This window comes from Metopolophium dirhodum, chromosome 2 (assembly GCF_019925205.1).
Source record: "Metopolophium dirhodum isolate CAU chromosome 2, ASM1992520v1, whole genome shotgun sequence".
Classification (NCBI taxonomy): domain Eukaryota; kingdom Metazoa; phylum Arthropoda; class Insecta; order Hemiptera; family Aphididae; genus Metopolophium; species Metopolophium dirhodum.
Window position 1 is genome coordinate 5,577,354 of NC_083561.1, and position 12,729 is coordinate 5,590,082.

General features: G+C 28.2%; 1 protein-coding gene and 1 pseudogene across 2 annotated transcripts in view; one reads left to right on the forward strand and one right to left on the reverse strand.

Moving 5' to 3' along the window:
• Positions 1–12,729, forward strand: part of LOC132939950 (uncharacterized) — a 201,426-nt gene that overhangs the window by 89,461 nt on the left and 99,236 nt on the right. The window lies entirely within an intron of this gene.
• The window catches only part of LOC132937943 (uncharacterized), a 40,825-nt pseudogene continuing 38,305 nt past the window's right edge, over positions 10,210–12,729 (reverse strand).

The following is a 12,729-nucleotide window of genomic DNA, read 5'->3' on the forward strand; positions in this document are numbered from 1 at the left end:
CAATACCCATATATATATTATATTATACAATTATATAAAACAGCGTGAAGTGCAACTTTGAACTTTGTTATAGTTGCACAATACAATAAATATTATATATATGCACCATTCATATATATTTTATAGGGTGCATGAATAATAATGTATTTCCATGACACTGATAAGTTTTCGGGCTACGCATATAGTTGAAAATTAAACCGTAAATTTACCTAATCTGTAGGCTGCAATTCACTAGACAAGGGCGTCCCTAGACAGTTTTCTAGGGGGGGGGGGCGAATTTATTTTTTAATCAATAATCACCCTCTGCGTATTTTTCAATAATTTGGGTAAACTTAAGTCAATTTTACTGACTTTATTTTTTTTAATGCGACTACATTACAAATAAGTTAACGTAACAAAGTATTGTTTCATAAATTCACTTTTAATGTTTAATTTTGAGTGTTGTTAATATAATTAAGTACAATTATTACTTATTATATCTTTATCTAAACAGTAATGGTTATCATAGATAATAATTATTATCTTTGTGGTGATTAGTTTTTCTACTTGAGTATAACAATAAATTAAAATGTTAACCTTTATTATTTTATTGACAATGAGAGTAATTTTATTCATTAAAAATTGTTATGGTGGGGGCAAACGCCCCCCCCCCCCTTTGGAACGCTCCTGGTACTAGACGATTTACTTGATAATGACTTCATGGATTTATAATATTAATATTATATTATATATTATGTATCTGTGACCTAAAGTGTCATATGCCTATTATATTATAATATGCTTTGCTTTACTTGGATTTTCGCGTACCTACTGTGGTATGCAGCTGTTTATAGGTACGACTATTACTGTTTAATTTTCAGTCTGGATGCACCTTATTTAATATTATCTACTTACAGTGTTTGACATACCTACTAGTCAATATTTTTTCCCTAATCTATTTTTTTGGACACATGTCAATTCCATCAGTACATTTTTTACATTCACACAGGGTTATTTTGTTGGCTTACGAAAAACGATTATTTCCTTATTTGCATATGGTTGCCATTAGTGACGGAGAATAAAATAATTATTATTTTTGGATACATTTTCGATCTGTATTTTATATTTGGGCAAAATAACCAAAATAACAGTGTTAAAAATCTGTACAGCTTATATATTTAACTGAGTTTAAGAAGGAGGTAAATCCACGGGCAACAATACAAAGATCAGCTAGTAACATACAATAAAAATTAATATTATAACTGAATTTGCCAACTATTATTAGGAATATAGTTTGGACAATTTAGACAATTTACACATTTTATCAAAACAGAACGTCAACTTTACAAAATATGGTATTACTATCATCATTTACACAATATAATAATCAAAAAATCAATAATTTAAGCAATTAAAATTATGGTCAGCTACAGCCTCTTTTGTTAATAATTGTAACCTTAAATTGTAATTTGAATTAAAATGTAGTTTTAACTTTAAATTTAAAATTAATATTAGTAAAAAAATAATATTGGTGGAGTTAACGTTTATCTTACTGTTCAAATGTTAGTACCAGTGCAATTTCCATACAAAAAAGGGACAATCGGTAAAATATACAATCGCCCATTGTTTTGCATTTTAATTATTATACTGTATTAAAATTTAAAGATACACAATAAATAGGTAATAATCATAACTTTAAGTATTTTATGTTACGCCTAAACTCAAAATAAAAAAAAATTTTCGTGTCACATAAATACGAATCTGAGATATTCAATTTATAAGGTTAATTTATGTAAATATCTTAAAAGTTGAATTATTAATTTCCATTAAGTATTCAAATAGTTATTTAAAGCTTAAAATATTATAGGTTGGAGATGAGTAGAAGATTTAAGGGAGGTGGGTAATGGGTTATGCATGAGGACAAACACGGGTAGACACACTTTATATCATAAACGGCCAACATATGATATGCGTGTCCCTTCGTGACACGCGCAACTGTCAAAAAAGATCAGTCGTCGTAAAAACCAAAATAAATCATCAAAAACTAATGATTAGCACGTAGCTTTATTTACATAAAACTTAGTTATGTAAGGTTGATGATTATACTTTAAGTAATTTAGTATAGTGTATAAATATATTTTTAATCGTTTGTAGAAATGAGCAAAAAATGAGTTTGAAACGCAGGGTGGCAAATAAAATCTAATCATATTTTTTATTTCATCTGTTATAACTTATAAGTATTTATTATTATAACTTATCGGTAATAAAATATTCGCTATCTCTGCTCTATATAATATCTGACAGTTATCGTGGCTTTTTATTTGGGTAAACGAAATTAAGTAGATAAATACAGTAGGTATAAAATATAAATGTACAATAACAGATTGAGAATCATTTACAACAAAGGAGGTAACCAAGTAAAATCATTAAATATTAATTACAATAATTCGTCTAAGACTATATATGAATTTCGTTATTTAACAAATTGCATTCAATAAATCAATTAGACAACAAGGTATTGTATGTATTTTACTTGAGACTGATTTGCTTTCATAAACCTGCGGATATATTTAGCTTACTGTATGAAAATCTAATTTATCATAAATCACATAACGATGTAGGTGCATATATTATATAATATTTGACACTGTAGATTTTCAGTTAAATATGAATATCTGAATTTCCAAATTATAGAATTTGATCTGATAGTGGTTTACTTCATATTAATTATAAATGAATATTATATATTACTAATGTGTAACGATATATTATTAAAATACACAAATATCTCCATACATAATATCCCTTCTTGAGTATGCCTCAGTACTATGGGACCCCTGTACGGGCAGTGGATTCTTCTCTTATAGAACGTGTCCAGTGAAGATTTTTAAGCTCATCAGCGTTTATTCTGAAAATTAATCATCCCCCTCCCTCACGACTACCAACCAGTTATGCACAAATTCGGTCTTGTCTCTTTAGCTGATAGAAGAGTTGAGACTAACTTACTCTTTTTACACAAATTAATTGATGGATATATTGATGCTCCTTCCCTACTCGCACAAGTTGGTTTTAAAGTTCCTTCCCGTCAAACTAGGTCATCAGCTCCCTTCGCTATTATTCCACACAATACTAATTACGGCAGAAACCAACCAATTGATAGGATGATGCGCCTTGGCAATGAGCACTCTCACTTGTTTATTAGATATTAAAAAAAAAAATTGTATTGTTACTATTATGTATTGGGCTCACTGCTCGTAATAAATAAATAATAAATAATAATAATAATAATAATAATAATAATAATAATCATATTTCGTAATCATAATCGTATTATTCCTAACGGATATCTATCTGGATGTACTAGACATATATATTCTTTTCTCCATAAATATTTGAAAAGATAGAAAAAAGTTTCTATGTGCTGCAGCGTTGGTAGGCCAAAGTACCTGCAGGGCACAAATAATTTTTATTCACGTGACAGAAAAAAATTTTTCAACCCGGTATACCCCTGAAATACTGACACTAGAATTTAGTTATACACTAAAGTCATTCGGTGATACCAGTTGACAACTGCCCACTGTCTAGTAAAGCAGTACCCGCATCTACCATTTTTTTTTTTTACTAGGACACTTGTGTCAAAAAACCTCAGTTGTGCAACTACTGATCTTTTACTCATGTATAAAACATATATACAATATACGGATTATAGGCTGATCAGAACTTCATTTTTCAAAAATGGAATTCATAAGTATCGGGTATAATATGAAACTTACAACTTTTGTAACATGAGTTTCTGATCATCCTGTATAATATATTAAATACAAATACAATTATTAATGAATAAATACTACAAATTAAAGCACCAGATGGTTGTTAGGATTTAATATTTAAATACAAAATATAACAAAAACGCATTTATACTAATCCACTCGAGTGATTTGGAACAAATATTGTACATATTATAACATACATCATAATATTAATATAAATGTATAAATATAGGTAGTAACGGAATTTGCAATAAATCAATAATAATATTTGGTGGGTATTGTAAATTTTTATTCAAACTCTTATAGGTTTGGTTCAAACAAAGTTATCGGGTCATATTTACTATATTGCAATATAATATGTAATGGTTTTCTATACATTTAAGGAGGGGGAAAGTTTTTACAGGTTGTACACTCTCATTATGTTTTTTAAAATTTTATTTTAACTTAACTTTTTATAGCTGTACAATTAGGTAATTCAAATACTCGATGTATGTATACAGATTACAGTTATTTCACTAACGATTGAAACTTGAATTGAACCTAAAAACTGCAAATCCGTGGATGTTCTTATGGATATTATTGTTGTTAAATAAGTCGTTTATTTAAAAAAATTTCAAAAGTTCAATTTAATATTAAACAATAGTCAATAATTAATATTACCTATATATATTATTAATAATATAATAATATATTATAAATATTATATATTTTTAACATGTTTTTATTTAATAGATTTAGCAAAGAAGAATACGTTCAGTACAAAAACACATTTCCTTACGAGCGCTTAAAAATTTAAAATTGACAAAAACCCAAGTATATACAATGATATAGTAGTTTAGTAAAATCATATTATTATGTAAAAGTTTTATTTTTTAGAACTACTATCCCAATATAAGTGCCAAATAAATTGATCTACGGGTAGAGATGCATAATTCAATATAATTAACTAACAATTAGATACTACAGAAATCAATGCAGGTATTCTTAATTCTTCCATCGTATTATTGTGATATGGTATATTGTCATATTAGTATCCAGTATACCGTATAGTCTTCATATTTTAAATTTGTTTTAATAATGTTTATAAAACTCATTTGTTTTTTTAGAAACTCAAGTAAATACATTTTTAATACTTCCATAAAAATAGCAAAAATATTTTTACTAAAATAGGTCTTGGAAAAAAAATTAAATAGTTTGAAACATTCAAAATTATTGGTATTCAAAAAATTGAAAAGAAGTTCTAAAAATATCATTGCACGTCATGTGCGAATTATATAGTATTATTACTTTAAGTTAAGTATAAAAAACATATGTAGTCTTTAATAATATCCCGGTTAAATCAATAGAAAAATTATGGTAATTGTATACGAACATAAATGTAACATAACATAACCCACAAACCCTATTTTAGATTTAAACTATAAAATAAACAGTTTTCCTAAATGTATGATTCAATTTAATCTGCACGATCGAAATATTTCGGTTATAGGTATTAGGTTAGGTACACATGAAACAGTTTCTCACATATGAAATTTATAAGTATTGTTATTTAAAAGACTAAAAGACTATAGTATAATATTATAACTATGACATTTAAAAAAATTGAAATTCCATTAAGTACCTACTAGTTTTTTTTTTGTAAAAACTATCATTTTAATATTTAAAAAAAAATTTTTTTCAAGTATAATTATTGTAGTTGATGGTATATATTTTTTTTTTTAGATTCTGAGTGGAGCGATGAATGTATTGATTTTACAATGATGTGTGATTTTTTTATTTTTGTGTCTGTGTCATTAGTAGTCGAAATATTTTTGATTTTCAATTTCAGTATCTTGTTCGACGGGAAAGTGAATCTAGTTGGTACTTTTGGGAGGTCAAAATTCCCAATAGTTTTCAAAAGCGCCCGGAAAAACAAAATAAAAATTAAGGAAAAACGGGAATTTTTACGCAAAATCGGTATTTGACAAAATCGATTTTGGCTTTGGTTTAACAAATGATCGTAAATACATAAAATTTTCACTGAATTTTTATATTAGCTTTTTCTATACAAGAAAAAAATTTCAAAATATTTTGACTAGTTTTGAGCTGCTTACGGATATACTCAGTTTCCAACTTTTTTAGGTTTTTTTCCATGAATGTCAATAAAACTTAAACTTCAAATATTGACAAAATACAGAAAAAACACGAAATTAAGCAAATTATTTTGAGTTGGAAATTTATAAAAATTTCTTATTAAATCTAAGATTTTTAAATGTAATACAATATTCCTCATAAAATTGTCTATTTTTATCAACGAACAAAATTTCTACAAGGAAGTCAAATTAAATTTTTATGAGCGTTTGAAGTTCATATTTTTACAGCATTGGATATTTTCCCGATTTCTCATGTACCGATTTTCTTATTTTATTGTAAATCAAAAACGAACCACTGTAGGAGCATGCAATTTTCACTGAATGTTTATATTAGCATTTTATATACACCATACAATTTTACAATTTTGAAAATATTTTGACTCTTTGTGAGTTGTTTACGGACATTGTCAGTTTTCAATTTTTTTCGTTTTTTTTTTCTATAAATATCATTAAAATTTTATTTGTTGGGTAAAAAGCGTGACAATTTAATGCAAGGCTCCTGATATATTGTCACAATAGCAATTTAAAAATATTAAAAATACATAGGCACAATTTATTTTTTAAGCATTTATAGTTTGAATTTTGACAAAATATATCAAATTTAAAATTTAATAATTATTTTATACCTAGTTAAAAATGTATTAAATGTTCAACTTTTATAGTTAAGGATTGAAAAATTAAAATAAGGTTCCACGTAAATAGGTTATAATATATATAAATTACTTTATTCACAATAATATAAACAAATATACTTAGTAATATCATATAGGTTGAATGACCGTTTTCGCTCAGAATCGTTTTTTTTATACAATGATAATATTATATCATTGAATTCAAATTTAACACTATCCTTTACTTGTGACCTACTGTACAGGAGAGCGACACCCACTTGTCCACTTTTTTTTTATTGAGAATAAAGGTTTCAACAGCTAGGCCATTAGCCTGTGTTTATGGTATAATGTTATCATCTTAAACCAAGCTTAGAAAACTGGAAAGTCTTTATATTAAATATAACGGTAATAATATTTAATTAGAAAAATAATAATATCAGATGATATTAAATTTAATTATTATTTTAATACTTATTCTAATTACAGAATCTCTCAAAAGAGCTGGATGTCGACAAAACAATTTGTTTTAATTAAAATAATCTAAGTAGGTATACTACTTACCATAAAATATTGGACATTTCTGTGCTAATTATACTCAGCTGTAAATATATTACTATTAATTAGTTTTATAATAAACACACGTAGGTACAAAGTACTAAAGATTTTATTACGATTTCACGAATAACATTACTAGTAATATGCAGAGTCAAACTGTATATACACGTATAAGGGGCCAGGTAACCTGAGAAATAACTAGGTGTGTATAATATCTACCGGTAAACTGAGTCCGGAAAACTAACGTGCTATGTAAAGAGAATCCAAGTAATGATAAATGTAGCTTAATTTATAAATATCGAAGATATACATAAAAAGGAAATGTCTCTATTTATTCTAAATAAATCTAACGATTATCCGATTTACTCATAATACCTATTTGGAAGGGCTTTTTGTATGTTTCAATGACCACTTAAATGGTCTCAATATAATAATTGAATAATTCCCATATCGATTGTAAAAAAAACTTATCCTCAAATACGTAAGACTGATAACCATGTAGGTATCACTACAGTGACCAGTTGGGTGTTCACTGTTCAAGTGTTCCAATTTAAAATCATTTGTTGTAATAATAATAATAAAGTATTGTAGTCACATAATGGATGTGATTTCGCAACGAAACCAAACAATTTTTATAGAAGATGGACATAAATTATGATATATTGGGCACACATCATGATCCTAATTTTGTATTGGTCGGGGGTCTCAGTTAATCTTAAATTTGTTTAAACCTGGGAATTTAGTTAATCCCTAAAAAGTTTAATGAGACTTAATTTGCTAACTCTGATGAACCTAACCATAGTCCATAATATTATGTTAGTTGAAGATATAATGATAGTGTATATAAATAAATATAGTTAGGTACCTATATTATAGCTTTCCGATATCAGCGATGATAACATGACTAATGGGTAAAAATCTCACGATGACTTAATAAAATCATATTATTTGTCATATCTACCGACATACACGTTTCCCGTCTTCAGTAGCCACTAATGCAGATTCCTCATATATGTATTTTGTGTTGTACACGATACGAAAGCGCAGATACATATTATACACAATTACACAATATATTATACATAGTACATAGATATAAATCAATAATACATAGTCTTGTGCGCATACAATCAAACTCTGGTTATTGGATTCGATAAAAAAAAGCAAAGTAAGACGGTGTATGCGATACGACAACAACGACACCAACGACAACAGACTAGGTATTATAGTAACAATAGTAATGAAAAATGTATAATATAATAACAATAATGCAACAACGACCGGTGCGATAGAGAATAAAAAACGAACAATAATATTATAATGACGTATAATATAGACAATGTACACGCGACGGGGTTACACATGGCCATTATGAAATGTTATATTATTATATACCCCATATATACCTCCCTATATTTGTATATAACAACCCATACATAAAACATAACATGAACGTTATCCGAGGAATGCGCTCAGCCGCCACCTGAGGACAGGCATTTGTTCATATATTATAAAGCCCAGAAAAAAGATCCATTAGACCCTTTCAACTCCCAAACTTCAACCCTTCTTATTTCCAATTATTTCAATAACTTTATTATTAAAACTAATGTATTTTATTTTTTTATAACTATACTATATATTATTATATAAATATAGATATAATTCATTATGAATTCATCATGCATTTACCATTTAGTGTTAACCTTTCTACGGAAATAATGATTTGAAAATTATTATTTTATTTTTTGAAATTTCTTTTAAATGTATGCTTTTAAACATTTTTTTTTTGTACAGATGATCTTTTAAATCAATGTGTTTCGAGACCGTGAGTGTGAGTCGTGAAGAATATTTTTCACGCGCACTTTGATAGATATTTCTGCGATATTAGGTTCGTTTTAGAATTTCGTGGATTCTAAAGGTCCTAAACAACGGTCGGACTATACATCACTGGATTAACGGTCCACGTATACTTTTCTTTCGACACGACTGTATGCCTACTACGTTTCGGAGCTGTTATTATCATTTCCGCCGAAAGTCGGATACCCCCTTCCTGGTCAAAGCCCTGCTTGCACACCATACCATGGCTGGCTCCCCTAAGGGCGATTACGCCTGTAACAGTGCCCGAGGACGAGTTCAGATTTTACATCGTGTGCCTATACCTACTCGCAACGTCGACATGCATAATATGTGTATCCGAATACTTTGCGGGTATTTTAGAATATGACGGAAACGTTCTGGTCGTCCGGAATTCGGCCGGCGTTACCCTTTTGCATGATAAAAAATGCACACGTGAGACCGTAAACGAGTGCCAGCGGCATGTAGGTATAACATGTTATCATCCCATGGGAAGGATGGAAACTAATAAAACGTTTCGATAAAGAATAAAAAATAATGAAAAATAAAATAATAGGCGAGTGTACCTACATATTATTGTACACGCCACGTGCACATGCCTCTTTATTTACATGACGCGGTGACCCATCGCCGCGTGTTTTACCCTACTATCAACACAGAAAAACGTTAAACTACAACCGTGGCTGCTCTGTATGCTCGTTAATACCTACCTATTTATTGCTGCAGCAGGGTTGCGTGCACCATGATAATTGTATGAATATTATAAGACAAGTGCTTCAATTAAATCATGACATAATACGAATGATAGGTACCTATAGTAAATCTTCATTCCAATTGTAAAACTACAGTGACTTGTACTTTTCATACGGCCCAAAGTTGGTTTTGGGACATTCAAGCCAATAAATAATTATAACTTGAGTACAATAGTAAAAATTCCAATATTGGTAATTATTGGCTTTAAATGTTTTGTGCACAAACACAATTATTGATATCAGTTTCCCCAATGTTCGCTCTGTGAAGCATTTCATAGGCATCTTAATGAGCAATTTTACAATCCACATACCCACATTATGTGGCGCCGAAACCAAAAAAATCATGTAGGGCAAACTTTTAAAACTATGAAACACCACCACCCCATCCCATGATCAATAATATTTGATATTACAAAGGTATAATATCCCTATACAGCACATTATTTTATTAAACCATATCAGTAGTAATCATACAAACTTTGATAAAATTTATTATTTTAAATTAAAATTATAATAACATGATAGAATAATAGTAGGCACAAGAAACTTAAATTTTTTAGTACATTAAACATTTATTTAGCACAGAGCTTTTGCCTGCCATAGAAATAATTATATTTTCGTTGTTTGGTTGAATATCTCTCTCACAGCTGATTTTAATTAAATGTTCAAGTCGATCTTGTATCATAGATGTTCTTAATTTAGTTTTAATAAGCTTCAGTTTTGAAAAGCTTCTTTCTACACTACAACTAGTAACTGGTAGAGTTACACTTAATTTTAGAACATAAAACAGATTTGGGAAGACAGTAGCTAAATTAGCTGTACAGAAAATTTAAAAAATTTGTAGCGTGCTGGCCATATTTGTTTTGATTTGTTCGGTTCTGTCTCTATCGTTATAATTATCATCATCCATATCAATATTAGGGTCAACATTAATATCATATTCTTCATCATTTTGATCTTCACAACTAATGAATGAACCATGAAGCGCCCTAGGAAGTAGCACAGAACTTTCAATTTCTGTGAAGTTATTACAAAATTGTTTATATTCTATAATTAAAATATCTCTGTCAATGATTGTGTACACTGGCTAAGCCACTTAAACACATGGATCATAATAACCAAACCATAGATAAGTATATTATATACCAAACATTGACAACAAAATTAATGATATAATAATATTATCATCGTATACCTATGTATATATCTATTAACTATAATATTATTGTGGTTTTAGGCTTTAGGCTACATAAATAAGTCTACCTAAATACTAAAGAATTAATTAGAAACTATTTTTATTTATAATTTACTATAACTTATAATAAACTCGCTGACCCAACCACTGCACCACCCACCCACCACCAAAATAGTATGAGGTAGGGCAGATGCCCTACCTGAATATAGGGTTCGGCGCCACTGCGGCCACATACGTGACACATCAGACAATAAAAGTAATTCTTATAGTATACAAGCTGAAACTAAATTAAAAACAACACAATACCGCCGTGAAGAGTCCATGGAATCAGTTAAACACCGTATCTATACATTTATGGACAAAATATACATAATATGGGGAAATATACTGACTACTTACAAATGAATGGTCCAATTGTTTTTATTGAAAATAATAAGATATTAAATAATATATAATATATATAAGACAAATAATAAGTATTGAAACAAGTACGATACAAGCAATACGTACATACATTTTTAACTACACTTATTGACTGCCTTAAGTATAATGTATATAATATGTTAATTGGGAAGTAACACATAGAAATTTTGTGTGCAACTTTGTTTTTTTTAGTTCTGAATTTCTGATATCGAAAAAATAAAAACGACGTTGCACAGTAAATAATTGTTGACGAAAAACGAAATGTGTTCGCCGTCTGTAGCATAATATATTATATTATTATTAAGTTCCTTACCTATTACGCAATATACGTCACGTGTTGTTATAATTATTATTATAATATAGCGGCTTCTCAAATCACGTTTCATATGACACACATTAATATTTTATATAATATAATATATGTCATATACAAACTTGATCAAATTGCTATTGCAAGAAACCGTGAAGTGACGTTTAAATGTTATTATACGGACGATTTCCTAACTTTATATCCAATTTATAAAATCAATAAATTAATCATTTGTAAATAAAATATGATTGAATATTTGAATGAGAGAAGCATATGAGAAAAATATATTTTTTTAACCCGTTTGGTTCGGCTGTGTGTGACGACGCGCGTAGTTTCCATTTGATATTAAAATATTATAATAATATTATAAAAGAAAATATTATATATTATGTTATAAAAGTATAAAACTACACGCACGGTGCACACCGAGTGTACGGTATTAATATTGCTCGGTGTACATATATTTTAGTATCTTGTAAGATACATATTAAATCCAGATGACAAACTCCATCGAAAGGTTTAACTGACTGGTTCAAGATCTTATATTATATGTATTATCAGTTATATATACAGTCTATTGATGTATATTATATGTATACACGATGTAATACAAAGATTTGACAAATGTAATTATAATTAGTATATTATCTATAAAAACTTTAGTTCTAATCAATATTTGTAATTTTTAATATAATTACTAATAAGCGTAATATTATGATATTATATTTAAAAAAAAAATTCATTCAATCAAAGATTGTTAGAATAAAATCCAGGGCTTAACATAACGCAAAACGTAATTTATAGAACATCATTGACCAAAAATAACGCAAAACGAAATATTTTAAAATCTATTTATTTAAAAGGTCTATTGGTTTTGTAGAAACATTTATTTCATGCGACAATCTAAGAATTGATTATATTATAATCCATTACCTACCCGAATTAGTTATTATTTTTTAATTTTATAGGTATTATATTTTAAATAACGATAAACGCAAAACTTGTATAACGTTTTAGTTCTAAATAACGATAAACGCAAAAATTGCGTAACGTTTTAATTGTAAATAACATAAGATAGAATTTTTTCAAATGCAAGCCCTGGTGAAATCCATTACATACCTATAGCTATCATAATTACATATTGTTTT